General features: G+C 47.5%; 1 protein-coding gene and 1 pseudogene across 1 annotated transcript in view; both read left to right on the plus strand.

Moving 5' to 3' along the window:
• Positions 1-16,566, plus strand: part of LOC114507421 (GTPase IMAP family member 8) — a 772,814-nt gene that overhangs the window by 51,560 nt on the left and 704,688 nt on the right.
• LOC114508128 lies at positions 3,209-8,507 on the plus strand (annotated as a pseudogene).

A 16,566-nucleotide genomic window follows, 5' to 3' on the forward strand; every position in this document is an offset into this window, starting at 1 on the left:
CTTGGCTAAGGGAGGGGGACACATTGTCAGACACTTTGGTCATCCTGTGCTGTCAGCCAAGGCTGGTGTCTCCTGTGTGTTTCAATGCATGAAAACTCATGTTGTCTTATTTTGTAAGGGATAGTGCCCTCCTCTATATTTTAGATAAAACATTTTATTTTTTTTATAAAATTAAATTTATTGGGGTAATATTGGTGAATAACTTTATATAGATTTCCAGTGTATGATTCCTTGACACATTATCTGTGTATTGCACTGTGTGACCACCACCCACAGTCAGGTCTCCTTCTGTCTCCATACATTTGACCCCCTTTACCCTTTCAATCCCCTCCTTCCCCCTGGTGAGCACCCCGTTGTGGTCCGTGTCTGTGGGATTTTGTCTGACTCCTCCTTCCAGCTGGTGGGCCTGGAGCTGCTGTCACGCAGAGGGGGTCTCAGGACCTGCTGAGCCCACAGCAGCCTGGCTGGTGGCCCATCCATGTAAGAGTTCAGGAACAACTCACTTCCTCTGTGTCTCTTAAAAGGTTTTGATTTTGTTTTCATGTTGTATAAACTGAAGACAACTGTGACCTTCCTCTGTAAGGTGCCTGAGGTCAGAAAGGGAAACAGTAAAGAGGATGTGGTGGGAGAAGCTTGGGCAGTGAGCACAGGGTAAGGCAGAGTTCAAGTTCTTTCTCAGAAAGCCAGCAGTTCTTGGTTCCCAGGCCTCCATGTACTCCTGTTCCAGGTGTGTGGGTGCCACTGGGAGGGACACCCTCGAGTCACATGGAGAGGGGGTCCCTGGGTGTGCCAAGGATGGAACACAAGAGGGCAGGAGAGATGGGGAGGAAAGAAGGAAGGTGTTCTATGTGATTCCGAGTGCTGCCGAAACTGTCCCACTTGCTGTGTCCCTGAAAGCTGCAGAAACTTCTGGTCCCACAGGCCTAGGCATCCCACAGGAAAATATCAGCCAAGCCCCAGTAGCTCTGAAGCCTCCTCAAGGGTCCTTCCTGACCAGTGCCCAGCTTCTCAGGGCAGCTGGCAGTCCTTGGAGGTCCTTGGCTGGAGGCTGCAAGGATCGGACCTCTTGCCTTCTGCACTTGACAAGGAGAAACCAGGCTGCACCCCCACACTGAGCTCGGACACCCCTCAGCTGAATACTCCAGTCCATCGCTTACAAGTTCTTCCCTCCACCCAGCAGCAGATGTGACTCCCTGAGTCTCCCCGACTCTGGAACACCACCCCCTTTCCTCTTGGGATCCAATGACAGGGATCTCACTTTGATCTGAGATCTGGTATTTAACATTCAAATGCCCAGCACAGTCCCTCCAAGGCCACCTCCCCCTTTGCTCCTGTGTGCTTCTGCGTTCTCCCAGCGCCTGTCCATCCCCAAGTCCACAGCCACGGCCACAGGGCAAGGATGGTTTTACAGCAGTGCCCACTTCCTGGTTCTGACCCCAACCCAACGAAGGAAATATTCCATTTTATGTATTTTATTATTATCCCTGTCCCCTTTATTGACTTTATTGGCAGTGACCTTGGGAAACACAACAGTGTAGGTATCAGGTGTGTAATCCCACATCTCATCACCTGTACCCTGTATTGTGTGATCACCACCCACATCAAGTGTCCACCCATCACCAATTAACCCCCTGTGCTCTCCTTCACCACCCCCGACCTCCCCTGGGTAGTCATCACACTGCTGTGTGTGTTCATGAGTTTTTCCTTTCTTTTTCCTTCAATCCGTACACCCAAACCCCCACAGAGCTCTCCCATGACACCCCACAGCTGTCAGTGTGCTCTCTAGTAAATTTGTCATTTTATCATCAGCAGTGTGCCAGAAGGCAGAAGCCAGAAGCTTCTGGCAGGACAGGGTTCACTCAAGGACTGTGCAGAGTAACCTGAGACTGCACCATGGGGGAACAGTTTGAGTAGGAGATGAGGTCCTGGCTGTGCTGCTGAGTCACACCCGTGCAGCAGGGTCAGGGTCAGCCCCCTGGGGAGTGACCTGTGGGGCTGCTCAGGGCCCTGTGCTGAGAGGGGTCCCTCAGGTGGGTCGGTGCTCTGTCAGTGGCATCCTGAAATCTTCTGATGTTTAAACAATGGGCTTGGCATTTGCTGCGTGTGAGCTAGACCTTGTGAATTCCATAGCTGGTTCTGCTCTGTGTCACTATTGGGATCAGGAAACTGTTACCTGGCCCTTCACTGTGACCTGAGTCATTAGCAGCAATAATTAGACCAATGTTGCGGACCAATGACAGGTCATGAATACCCTCACTTCCAAATCTTGCTGCTTCCCTGCATGGACAGCCACCCTATTGTCCCCTACTTCCTGCCACCAATGGTCCTCTTAGTACCTACCCGAATGTTTAAGCTTTGACCAAATTTCTCAATCTAATGAACCAAAATACATAATAAAATTCAATATTTAATGGTGATGCAGCAGACAACTGGAACATCGTGTCCACCGTGAGAGCTTTGACAGCCCACCTCTCATTGGAAAGCAGTTCCAGAGCCTGTGGCATCCATCTGCTGGGTGAATCTCAGGCAGGTTCCTCTTTCTGGCCTGGGGTCGGGGGAAGACAGAAAGGGTGGGAGGGGAATTGGGTCTGCTCCCTGGGAACATCTGTACCTGTCAGGTCCTGTGCACTCTCAAGCTGGCAAGGGCCATGTGAAAAAACCACAGAGGCTGTGTGGTCACAGGGACTTTTCCCCAACCCCCCACCTCTCTTCCCCGTGGCTCCCAGTGGTGTAGACCCCTTCGCTCCTCACCTGAGTCCTGTAATTTCTGAATGAGGAGCTGAGACCCTCCTGAAAGACTGGACTCAAAGCCCACAGCAGACAATCAACAGCAGCACCCAAGGACACCCCAAGTCACCTGCCTGACTCCTCTTCTGGAATCACCCTGCAGATGACCCACTGCACAGTGAAGATGATCAGATGCTGTGCCTGGCTTTCTGGGCAAGGCTTGCGTCATTTGATAAGGGCTTTTTCCATCCACCACTATCACCCAAATACTGAACATAGCTGTGGAAATTTCAGGGGGGATTGGCCACATGGAGCCCAAGGTTTGAACTTGGGAAAACTGAAACCCCCACCAACTAATGGGACACCGTTTCTGTCTCTTTAAAGGCAAACAGTTCCTCCACTGGCTCCACCCAATCTCAGCTTCCTGGCTCAGTGGTTGGGGGTGGGAGGGGTGAATACTGTGTCCTTATAGTTAAAGCAAAAGCAGTAGCTGTAAGAGTTTCATTGGGGAAAACCTGGGAACTGGCCAGCGTGTTGAACAGAAGGTGAGCCTGGCTGGGAGGGCAGTGGGGCCAGGGGGCGTGCAGGGGGTGGCTGTGGTCCAAGGAGGGAGCAGGGACTGTGCCAGCCCCACAGTGAAGGTGGGTGCTGTCACTGGGTAGTGGTGGGGAGGGCAGTGAGGGGCTGGGTAATTGGCACAATGTCCTGCGTCTCATACTGACAGGGCACGTGTGTTGACACGGGTATCTTCCTGCGTTTGCTGGTGTGGTGAACACTGATGCTACTGCTGAGCCTTCCTCCTCCCTTGATGGGAAACTCATGTCCCCAGGGCAGGTGGTCAGAGCTGACGGCCATGTAGAGACCAGGCTGTCCAAGTGCCTCTGTTCACTGCCAAGATCAGCATCTCAGGCCATGTGGTGACCCTCTGGGGGTGGGCCAGGTCCAAGGTAGCAGAGGAATCCAAGACGCAGTATCAGTCACTCAGTGGAGGGCCGGGGAGCCCCACTGTGTGATATGTGTGGTGAGGGGTTGGGGTGGGGAGAGGCAGGAGGGGTGTGCAGGGCTCTTGTGCAGAAGTGGCCCAGAGATACCCACTGTTCCCGCCCCCCAGCCAGCATCCCCACAGTTCTGGATTCTGGGAGAGAGGGGTCGACCCTCCTGCCCCCTCCCCGTCCAGCTCTGACCTGTGGGGTTTTACAGTCTGGGGCCTGAGAAGGAGCCGGGTAGAGGTTGTTGTTGCCCATGGTGGGGGGAAGGCTGCAGTCACACAGACTCCACCTGGGCCCCTGCTCTGCCCAGGACCTGAGAACACTGTGACCTTGGGCGAGTGTCTCAGCATATCTGAGCCACATCATGTCCTTATTGTGTAAGTTAGAATGAAGCTCTGACCAGGTGGCTCAGTTATTTGCTGTGTTGTCCCCCAAGCCCAACATTTGTGGGTTCAATACCTGATCAGGGCGCATCCCTGGTTGGGGTGCAAAAGGAGGCAACCCATCCAGGTCTCTCATGCATATCAATGTCTCCCTCTCTCTCACTCCCTTCTTTCCTTTCTAAAATCAATAAATGTACCCTCAGGTGAGGATGAAAAAAAGGATAGAATATCAAAATGAGCTTCCTTGCAGGCCAGTTTGGGGGAGTAAATGAGATAATGTGAAATATATTTACCAGGGTGCTGGGTGTGTGGTATTTAGTAGTGGTTATGCTACACTCAGGGTAAATTTTTTACTGTGGAGATATTCTACGTTATTTGAAGGTAAAGACAGTAATACCAGGTAAAGACAGTAATACCACGGACCTAGGCCAAGCTTCACCAATTACCAGGTGGTGCCGATCTGGTTTCACCCACAGACTCGCTACTCCCCCCCGCCCCACGGGTTTTGTGGTGGGTATCGGAAATTGTTTCAGCTTTTCAGTAAATATGTGAAACTAGTGAAAAATACTGCCATCCTCAGACTTCAGAAAACAAATAGAATTTAAAAAATACCAGTTGCAATTGGATTTTCCTGATTGTCTTATAATTTTAAAAATTGTTTGAGTTGGATTCAGATAAGATCCCTAACTTGCAATTATTTGATGTCTCTTAAGTTTAAATTAGTATATCAGTTCCCGCCTTCCCTGTTGCTTTCTGGGAGATTTCTCTGGGTAAGAAAGGGGTGTCTCCTGCCCAATATAATCGGGTGCTTTGTGTTCTGTTGATTCCATCAAAGGTGTCAGCTCACCTGCTCCCTTTGTTCCAGGGTTTGTGTGAATTTACTTCTAAGGGGAAACGTGATCAGATTCTAGTTGGTCTGATTTTGGGGGAAATGCTTCACAGGTGCAGCAGTGAACTCCCGTCAGAAGGCATATGACAGCTGGTTGTCTGTGACATTAACTGACACTAATGGCTGCCTTAGTCTCGTTAAGGGTCACAAGTGATGACACTCAAATGCTGTCATCCCTTCCTCTTGTATGGGGTGGAATAATCCTGTGAAAAGAAAGCTCCCCTCGAGCTCTCTCTCATCTCCACGAGGAGCAGGGGTGTGAGAGACACAGATGAACGCCTGACTCTTCCCCTTTGTGGGTTGACGTGCAGAGCAGGGAGATGCTTTCCAGCAGATGCCCAAGGGACAGAAGGGCCACTTTGAAGAAGGCATTGCTATGACCCTATGGGTTTCAACATTCCTGATACACTTCAGTGGAATTATTATCGGTGCTCAAACTGTCCCATCTGGGTCCAGCTGGATTCTGCTGCAGTGGCCCCTAGTCCCTGTGATGAGATGCTAGTGAGTGGTGAGCACACCTGGGGTCTCTGGTGGACGAGGGCATGTGGGCCCCATGCACACCTGTCCTGCCTGGCCCTGGAATCAGTGTTTTGTCCTCAGAGTCCTGACCTTTGGTGGGAAATGGCCTCTGAAGGCCGTTCTCCACACTGGGGTAGAGAGACTCTTCTTAGTTCTTTGCACAGCTGGTTAGTCCTTCTCAGTGTCAGTAAGCCTTAGTTTATTCAACCTGTCGTCTACTGCTGGCCTTTTGATAACCTTTTGTTCTTGTGCTGTTACAAATAATGATGCAATCAAGAGCCTCACTATGATTCTTGTGTAATTTTTCTCAGTGTAGTTTATGGATGAAAGCTGAAACTTGGGGTTGATAATCACAGGGAAGGTGCCCCTGGACTCTACAAGGTATTGCTGGCTTCTGCTCTGCAGGGTTGGACTGTATTTCCCTGCTCACCAGCCATGCAGGGGAGGACCTGCTGCCCCCGCCCCCTCTGGCTGACTCTCAGCACAGTCTGCAGTTCTGCCAGACCTGGAGGGGACAAACAGCCTCTCACCTCGGAAATAGAGGTGTAATTTAAAATTATTTTATTTAGTTATATTATTTTTGGTTTTGATGTATTTCTCTTTATAATGAGTGTGTGTTAATGTCTTTGGATATATTCAAGGCACATTTAAGTTTCTTTTTCTCAGAATATTGATTTCCATCTCTTACTCCATTTTCTATCAAGGTGTTGAACTTTAGTTTCTGTGCTTTTCAATGTTCTTCGTGTAACAGGGAACTTCACCCTCTTGATGTAAGTTGGAAACTGTTTTTTCCCCAGTTTGACATTTTTGGTTTAATTTGTCTGTGGTGTTTCTTGTTTCAAATTATCTGTGAGATTTGTATGCAATCAAACTTATTAGTCCTTTTCCTTACTCTGTGTCAAATCTTAGAAATATTCCCTGTATGCTCAGGTTACAAAGAATCTGTCCATGTTGTTCCTCTTATTTCCATGGGTTTGATTTTCCGTGTAAACCTGGAATGTAACTGAAATTGGGTCAAATGTCTTTTCTGCATCTGGGTAATTTTCTTCTTCAGCTATTAATGGGATGGGTTGTAACAACCAATTTTTCATATGAACCATCCCAGTATTTCTGAAATAAATCCCACTTAATTATGGTGTATATTTTTCTTTAAGTTTAATAATTTAGTAAGTATTTTTGCATTACTGCTTCCAAATTAGACACATCTGTAGCTTTATCTGTTGGTGAAATCTTGGTTAGCCTTTGGGATCAATATTATACTTGATTCCCAGAAAGGACTGAAACTTTCCCTTCCTTTGTATGTGGTCAGGGACAGCTCAGGGAGCACTGAGAGAGCAGAGCTGTGAGGTGCAGGTGCTCTCCCCTGGGAGGGGCCTGGCCCTGGTGCTCTTCTGTGGGAAAACTCTGTTGTTTCTTCCCTAGTAGTTGACCTGTGCCATCTCTCTGTTGTCACTGGGATGAGTATGAATAACTGACTAGTACAAATTTTCAGGGAGGAAGAGAGGGTTGGAATGGTCTTCACTTGCCTAAGCTGACCCCTCCCCATCCCCTCCTCAGTGTCTTGCAGGAACCTGCATCCAGAGCCTCTTGAACCAGCATGGCCGGCCTTCAGGACAACACTCTGCGGATCGTTCTGGTGGGAAGAACCGGAAGTGGGAAAAGTGCGACAGGCAACACCATCCTTGGGAAAAGAGCATTTGATTCTAAAATTGCTCTGGAGTCTGTTACCAAGAGCTGTCAGAAAGACGAGAGGGCCTGGCAGGGGAGGAAGTTTCTTGTTGTGGACACCCCAGGGCTCTTTGACACCAAGGAGACACTGAAGACCACCTGTGAGGAAATCCGTCAGTGTCTCAGCTACACCAGCCCCGGGCCTCACGCCATCATCCTGGTCCTACGGCTGGGCCGCTTCACACAGGAGGAGCAGAATACAGTTGACTTGGTCAAGGCGGTCTTTGGGGAGCGTGTCATGAATCACATGATCATCTTGTTCACTCACAAAGATGATTTGGATGGTCACATGCTGAGTTACTTTATAGCAAGGGCAGACAAGCACCTGAAAACCATCATCAAGGAGTGTGGGTTACGCTGCTGTGCCTTCAACAACATAACGGCAGACGAGGCTGAGAAGGAAGCTCAAGTGCAGGAGCTGGTGGAGCTGATCGAGGCAATGGTGCGGGAGAATGGAGGGGCTCACTCTTCGGATGCCATCTACAAGGAGGAACTTCTGAAAAAGGAAAACTGTGTTATACTTTAGAGAGGAAAAAAACTGGTAGAAGAACTTATGCTTAGCAAAAAATGTGAAAACAACAGATGGAGGAAAAAGTAAAATCCCTAAAGGAAAAATATGATAAATTGAAAATACAGACACAGAGGCCAAAAGAAACATATTTGCAGGTGTTTTCAATGACATTTGGTGTGTGCTTTCAAATATATGGCATAGGTTGTGGAAATAATGCAAATTTTATTTTTTCTTCTTAATTGACTATTATTCATCAGCATGGCAGAAAGTATGTTCCAAAGATGGTTCTAGCGATTTCTTCTATCCCACCTGTTTTTCTTGTACTCTGAGCTGTTGCTCCTTCTGTTGGGTGATGGGGACTCTGCCCGCTCCCTGAAATTCCGTGGACTCTGTGACTGCTTTGATGAGTAGTGGCTGGTCTGACTTCTGGAGTTAGACAGGGACACTGCCACCTTGCTCTCTAGGGTACACACCCTCAGAAGGTGGCCCCCACGTTGCCCATCGAGAGGCCCCAGGAAGAGGACTGGAACCCTGGCCCCATCCCCTGCCTGCTCTTCCATCTGCCAGTGAGACCACCTGCCAGCCGTGCAGGTGTGGGCACAGGGCAGTGGGCTCTCCAGCTGCCAGCAGACCTGCCTCAGGGGAAGCTGCAGACAGCAAGGATGGGCCTTCCCCACCACGTACCGCCCAGTTTGTAGATTCATGAGAAAAATAAATGATGTTGTTTCAAACCACTAAGCTTTGGGCTGGTCTGTTGTGCAGCGACATCTCCCCAGAGCATCCTCCCAGCTCGTCTCCCCACCCCCACAGTGCCAATGCAGGCATGGAGTGACTGAATGGGCACAATCAGGCCAGAACACGCTGTGTAGAGTTCAAAAACTGAATTTAGGGACATCCAATGAAAAGCCTGTGTGTGCCATGGGTCAGCCCCTCTGGTGGTGCTCGTTTTCTCCATCCATGTGTCCGAGCCCGCGGGCAGTGAAGAGCAGGCCTCTCTAGCAAGATGGTTCTGTGGTCCATGGAGGTCTGGGAGGTGCTAAAAATCCTCGTATTGTTTTTCTCTCTTTTCTCTTTAAGGGACCATCCTAACATGAAATGTCCCTGACTGGAACTTTAAAATACATTCTGTGCCAACTATTTTTCCTTTCTCTCTGCAGATCCACACTCTGCCCCCCTCACCCCAGCTCTGTTCCCCAGGAGTCTGACCTACATGGGCCACATTGTTACTGATCTCAGGGATTGTGCCACTCGGGGTGTTCTGTTCAAGGACGAGACATGGTGGCCCTCACATTCGGGGCTCAGTTGGGTGGTCGTCGTCTCACAAGTGTGACTCCTGGTCAGGGCACAGGACTGGGTTGTGGGTTCCGTCCCTGGTGGGGTTGTGTATGAGAGGATACTGATTGAAGTGCTTTTGTCACACTGATGTTTCTCTCCTCCTCTTCCTCCGTCCATTCCTTTCTCTCTATAAATAAATAAGTAAAATAATAAAAAATGACACATGTTTATCACAAGGTAGAATGATTTATCTGCAGCCCATGAAGGACACGGAGGTTTCACATCCTAAGTTCTCTCTCTGTGACAGAGGTGGAGCCAGTGCTCATGTGCGCTCACTGGTCAGTGCCACATTGGCTTCCTCTTTGCAGTTGGCTGCACTTACCTGGGGGAGCTCCTGCCAAGTGTGTCCTGCTTACAGCTGGTCTGCAGACACTGTGCTGCTGTGAACATGTGGCAAGAACAGCGCTAAGTGAGAGGGGCCCCGATGTGAGGCCCCTGTCCTGTCTGTCCACGTCAGAGGGTCCCTGGGTCTCTGAGTCTTGCTGGGCTCCTGCCAGTGGGAAGTCCAAGCAGGAGGCCTCTTCAGGGTAGCAAAGTGAGGCCGGGGTATTTGCTCTCCTGCCTCTCTCCCTGCAAGGTCGTCTCTGACCTGCTGTAAGACTAAGACAAAGGTCACACCTCTTCTACCACCTGCCCTTCTGGCTTCCAGTTCTCCTTCACCCCCTTAGGCTTAGGGGTCATTTCCTCACTGTTATCAGCAGTGTCCCCTGTCACTTGCACACCCTGTGTCCACCACCTGTAGGAAACCCCTGCACTTGACTCTCCCCCAAGTACTTCATTAGAGGGATTGTTCAGTCCCAGCAATACCCACAGTCGGTTCTCTTTCAGACACACCCAGCTCTTTATCATTGTATCTAGAAAAATTCCCTCCAGTGCTTTCTGACACCAGAAACACTTCTCCTGGCAGCTGACATCTCTGTCATTATCCAAGGAGGAGACTTTGCGTTCATACCTGGTGACTGTGCTAATGTATCACATTTACTAAATCACGTGAGGATACAAGTCAGTGCCCTGAGAGATCTGACCCATAGCCCAGAGGACTTGCTAAGTCATGGTTAGGGTCACGGGGTTCTGGGTGTGAAATGTTCTCTCTGATTTGGGCAGTTGTTGTCCTCACCTGTGTTTTCTCTCTCACATGAGACTGCAGTGTCACTGTGGCATCTGAGAGAGCAGCCACCAAACGAGCTACCCCCGAGCTCATGAAGCCCCTTGCTGCCTTCTCATGACCCACTGCAGAAGGAGGGGGACATGTGAAGTTGTAAGGGTGCTCAACAAGGGTAGAGTATGGGTGACAGATGGGACAAGGGTCTCAGCCTGGGCACTTCAGGCTTAAACGCTAAATCGTTGCACTGCGTTTAGCAGAGGAGCTGAAAGGGATGCCCTTGACCTGAAACAGGACTCATGGGTGAGCCAGCTGCAAAGAGGGGCTCAGCATGGAGCTGCCAGGACGATGGGTGTGGGTGAAGGCAGAGCCTCCCCTGGGAGAGGCCAGGCTTCAGAAATCATTCCCCTGTGTCCCCCACTGTCTCACGTGAAAGGAGACCTGTTTCTTCCACCAAGGCTGGTGTCCCTTTGTCTGAGACGGTCAGAGCCTGGATCCCTTTGTGTTCTGTTGCTCTGGGGAGGTCATGGGGAGGATGTGACTCCCAATTGACCTGAAGCAGGACTCCGGCTCCCCCTGCCCCTAATCCTTCACCTTGTCCTGGGCCTTCCCAGGAGCTGCCTCAGGAACTCGGCCTTGAGAGAGTGATGAGTGACTTGTTGAGACCTTCCAGATGGTGCCCATGACTCAGCCCAGCTAAGGGGTCTGTATACACTCTTCAGACCTGGCAGGTGCAGCAACTATTTGTGCTGGGGGCCACCCACAACCAGCCTTGTAAGTTCATTCCCTGGCTCATTAAACTGCCCCCTCCCCATCCTGCCCCCTCCCCATCTGCAGGGGTCTGCCACTGCCTGGCATCTCTCCAGGCTCCATAACAGGGCTGGCGTCTGATTACTCCCAGGAGGTGAACTGCCAACATATGCTTGTGAAAGAGCAGTCTCTATTACAGTTATAAACAAATCTGAAAAACAGAGTGCCTAAACAGTGTTTCCCAAGTTCTTTCTTCCTGTTAGAAAGCATCTTGATGTTCTAAAATTCTTCCTAAGTGGGATGTGGTGTCAATAAATGGCCAGAAGTCATCATCATCTCCTGCTCTGGATCTGAGCCCTCAGCTCTGAGTCTGCGTCTCAGCCCCTCACGTGTTCACATCAAGGAGCAATGCCAGGCATGTCCAGGCACAGCACAGAAGTGGTTGGGGCAGGGAGGGAAGGGGATGTGTGGGGGGCAGAAAGGGGTAGGGTGCGGTGGGCAAGGGTGACTGCAGGGCATGAGGAGCAGACTCAGGGTCTGGCTGTGCTGACGGCGTCCGTGGTGGAGACGTATGGGAAACTCAGGCTGCTCTCTGCTCTCACTACAGGCCGTGTGTTATGCATCAAAAATGCTCATTCCTATCGTTTCCCATTTTCAGTTCGGTTGTTTGACTTTTCACTAGTGGTCCGTGGTAGTTCTTTATACCTTCTGTTCTTTGTCAGCTCTTTATCAAGTGTATTTATGAGTTTTTTGTGAGATGTGTGATGTGCAAACATTTCCCCCCAGTTCACAGCTTGCTCGTATTTCCACCATTTCCTTAATGAGTAAGATACATTTTGCAGATTATTTTTCATTCAGTTTTTGTAATATGGACCTAGATTTATTTGAAGACAGTAATTTTATTTCTTTTACATTTACTTTTATTTTATTAAATATATTGGGGTGGTATTGGTTAATAAAATACATATGTGCATTTCTGTATCACAGCATCTGTGTGTTGAATTGTGTGTTCCCCACCCAAAGTCCAGTCTCCTCCCATCACTGTATATTTGGCCCTTTACTCTCTTTTATTTCCTCCCAACCTCCTCCCCCAGTCACCACCATACTGTTGTCTGTGTCTATGAGTTTTTGTTTATTTTTCTGGTTTGTTCATTTGTTGCTTTATCTTGTATATCCCACCTTTGAATGAAATAATACTATTTTTTGTCCTTCCGAATTGGACTCATTTCACTTGATTCTCCCAAGATCCACCCATACTGTTGCAAATGGCAGTATTCCATCCTTCCCGTGGCTGAGTGTGTCCCACTGAGTACATGGGCCACATTGTCCTTGTCCAGTCAGATGTCAGAGGGGACCTAGGTTGTCTCCATGTCTTGGCTACCATGAAGAAAGCCTCAGTGAACACTGGGGTGCACATATCTTTACAAATAAATGTTTGCAGATGTTTTTGGTAGATACCAAGAAGAATTGCTGGATCACATAGCAGTTCCATTCTTAATTTTCCACAACCTGCAACACTTGTTATCACTTGGTTTGTTCATAACGGCCATCTAAGAGGTGTGACGAGGCACCTCACTATGGTTTTGAGTTGCATGTCTCTCACGGCTGCTGAGGATGAGTGTGTGTTCATGGATTACTTCATCTGCTTTGATCCACGGGTTATTTGACTGAGGCATTGCCTGAGGGAGTGTGGACGTAGGGGGAGGGCAAAACTGGGACAACTGTGATAGCATAAGCATAAATAAAAGAGTGAAAATAAAGCTATGTCCTCCAATTGATGAACATATGGTATTTTATTATTTACCTTTTAATTACGTGGTGGTCAGGAAACATAGTTTATGTCATTCCAATACTGCACAGTTTCAAAGCACTCCTTGAGACCAGCGTTGGTCAGTGTTCCCCATCTGTTTGAAAACAAGGGACTGAATTTGATGAAGTGTCTACACATGTGCATGAGGTCAAGGCCATGAAACTGGTTGCTTTAATCTTCTGTGTCCTTTTTGCATCTTCACTTGCCTGCTCTGATGAGGACTGAGAAATGTGTGTTGCACCTGTCACCCTAAGTGCAGGTTTGCCCATTTTCTCTGTGATTAAATCACTCCCTTAGTAAAGTGAGAAATCTGAGTGTGGCACGTGGAAATGCAAAGCTGTGATTTTTGCTGCTCAGAGGGAATTTGTACAAATAGATAATTCCTTTCACCATTTAATACATACTATAGATAAACCTAAAGCTTTCTGAGGTACAGTTGGATGAGCAGGCAATTGGCTCTGCTGGCAACTGGTAAGTGGGGAAACTGGGATGGATCAGGCGCAAGACTCAGGCATCCATGACTTGTAAAGAAAGCTGATGGGCAAAATTCAGGGATTTCCCTTCTCATTTTACAAGTATGGGTTTTGTCTTTTCTAGCCCTAAGGCATGAAGATATAACTATTTTTTCAAAAGGCACATCTGTCTTTCTGACCGTTTCAAGTGTGCATTGGACAACTCTTATCTCAGGGGACTGCCCTTCCTAAGTGGCATTTTCAGCCTGTCCCAGGCAAAGTCCGCTCCACTCCCAGTTCTTCTAATGGCTCTGCCCACTGCCAAATGTGGGTAGGCAGTGAGGAGACAAAATATTTACCATGAAACACCATGCTGCTGTGACAGTGAGACTGATGAATAAGGAAAGGGTCACCTTCTTCTCAGATGTAGGCAGAGCATCAAGGTCAGAGGGAATCAACAAGGAGAGGGAGTTTTGTGCAATTTATTTCTTCAACAACATGTGTTGTGAAGAACTCCGTGTCATGTAATGTCCGTGTCCCACGTCATAAGGGAAGACAAGACTGGATGCTCCTCTGGAGGGCCCATTGCACAAAGCTTCCACCTGACCAGGGCAGAGTAGAGAGAGCAGATGCAAAACTCCCGACAGATATCTCTGCCCATGGGGACCCCTGGGGCGCTGGGAGAGCCAATAGCCAGGGGACTGCAGCACAGCTGTACCTTGGGTGGTGACGGTGTTGGGGAGAGAGGCTTTGGAGAAGATCATGTAACTTTAGTTTTAACAGACTGTCTGTTACTAGAGGTGAAGAGGGACTGAGGAGAAGAGGATCAGTGAGGGACTGAGACAGGGAAAGCAGTCCCAGTGTCCTGGGTGAGCCTGAGGGTGGGAGTAGAGACGCTTCTGTACATTTTTGAGGTCAAGTCCATGGGAAGGATGAGCAAAACTGAGGAGTGATGTGTGGTTTAGCCTTTTCTTGTCTGGTAAACCCTTTAGTTGTCCTTCAATCTGTTTGTTTGTTTGTTTGTTTGTTTGTTTATATATTTAAATCCTCACCCAAGAGTGTGTTTTCATCGATTTTTGTACAGACAGAGGACAGGAGAGAGAACATGAGATAGAGTGAAATATCCATCTGAGAGAAACACCAGTTGCTTGCTTCCCTGACCACGAATGGAGCCAGCAATCTAGGCAGGTGTCCTGACCAGGAACTTACCCTGCAAACTTTTGGTGTACGGTGCAACCTTCCAACTAACTGATCTGCACTGGCCAGGGCACTTCTTCAATTTTTCTTTTTATTTTTTTTAAATTTTATTTTAATCATTGTTCAAATACAGTTTTCTCCTTTTTACTCCCAATCCAGCACCCCCCCACCCCTCCCCACTGCCCTCCCATTACCACCCTCCCCTTAGTTTATGACCATGTGTCCTTTAAGTTTGTTCCTGTGAACCCTTCCCAATGTCCCCTGAAATTCCCTCTACCCTCCCCTCTGGTCACTGTCAGCCTGTCCTCTATTTTAGTGTCTTTGGTTACATTTTGCTTGTTTCTTTTTTTTGTTGTTTAGGTTCCTGTCAAAGGTGAGATCATATGGTATTTGTCTCTCACTGACTGGCTTGTTTCGCTTAGCATAATGCTCTCCAGCTCCATCCATGCTGTTGCAAAGGGTAGGAGCTCCTTCTTTCTCTCTGCTGCATAGAATTCCATTGTGTAAATGTACCATAGCTTTTTGATCCATTCATTTACTGATGGGCATCTAGGTTGCTTCCAGCATCTAGCTATTGTAAATTGTGCTGCTATGAACATCACGGTGCAAAGGGTCTTTTGTATTGGTGTTTTAGTGTTCTTAGGATAGAGTCCCAGCAGTGGAATTGCTGGGTCAAAAGGCAGACCCATTTTTAGTTTTCTGAGGAAGTTCCATACTGCTTTCCACAGTGGTTGCACCAGTCTGCAGTCCCACCTACAGTGCACTAGGGTCCCCTTTTCTCCACAACCTCTCCAACACTTGTTGTTTGTTGCTTTGTTTGTGATGGCCATTCTGACTGGTGTGAAGTGGTATCTCATTGTGGTTTTAATTTGCATCTCTCTGATAGCTAGCGATATTGAGCATCGTTTCATGTGTCTCTGGATCCTCCGTATGTCCTCTTTGGAGAAGTGTCTGTTCAAGTCCTTTGCCCATTTTTTAATTGGGTTCCTTGTCTTCTTAGAGTGCAGTCGTGTAAGTTCTTTATATATTTTGGAGATTAAACCCTTGTCTGAGGTATCATTGGCAAATATATTTTCCCATACAGTTGGTTCTCTTTTAATTTTGATACTGGTTTCTTTAGCTGTGCAGAAGCTTTTAATTTTGATGAGGTCCCATTTGTTTATTCTTTCCTTTATGTCCCTTGCTCTAGGGGACACATCAGTAAAAAAGTTTCCTCGTGAAATATCTGAGATTTTCCTACCTACGTTCTCCTCTAGGACTTTAATGGTGTCATGGTTTATATTTAAGTCTTTTATCCACCTTGAATTTATTTTTGTATATGGTGTAAGTTGGTGCTCGAGTTTCATTTTTTTGCATGTAGCTGTTCAGTTCTCCCAACACCATTTGTTGAAGAGGCTATTTTTACTCCATTTTAAGTTGCTGCCTCCTTTGTCAAATATTTATTGACCACAGAGGCTTGGGTTTATTTCTGGGCTCTCTGTTCTGTTCTATTGGTCTATGTGCCTGTTTTTATGACAGTACCAGGCTGTTTTGATTACAGTGGCCTTGTAGTATAGTTTAGTGTCAGGTATTGTAATCCCTCCTACTTTACTCTTCTTTCTCAAAATTGCAGCAGCTATTCGGGGTCGTTTATGATTCCATATAAATTGTTGAAGTGTTTGTTCTATGTCTGTGAAATATGCCATTGGTACTTTAATAGGAATTGCATTGAATGTGTAAATTGCTTTGGATAGTATGGACATTTTGATGATATTAATTATTCCAATCCATGAACACGGTACATGTTTCCATTTGTTTGTGTCTTCCTTGATTTCTTTCCTGAGTGTTATATAGTTTTCTGAATACAGGTCTTTTACCTCTTTGGTTAGGTTTATTCCTAGATATTTTATTTTTCTTTTTGCTATTTCAAATGGGATTTTTTCCTTGATCTCTGTTTCTGCTGTTTCATTGTTGGTGTACAGAAATGCCTTTGATTTCTGGATATTGACTTTGTATCCCGCTGTTTTGCCAAATTCATTTATTAGGTCAAGCAGTTTTTTTGGTAGAGTCTATAGGATTTTCTATGTGTACTATCATGTCATCTGCAAACAGTGACAGTTTGGTTTCCTCCTTTCCGATTTGGATGCCTTTTATTTCTTTTTCTTGTCTGATTGCTGTGGCTAAAACTTCCAGTA

Source organism: Phyllostomus discolor, chromosome 10 (assembly GCF_004126475.2).
Source record: "Phyllostomus discolor isolate MPI-MPIP mPhyDis1 chromosome 10, mPhyDis1.pri.v3, whole genome shotgun sequence".
Lineage (NCBI taxonomy): Eukaryota > Metazoa > Chordata > Mammalia > Chiroptera > Phyllostomidae > Phyllostomus > Phyllostomus discolor.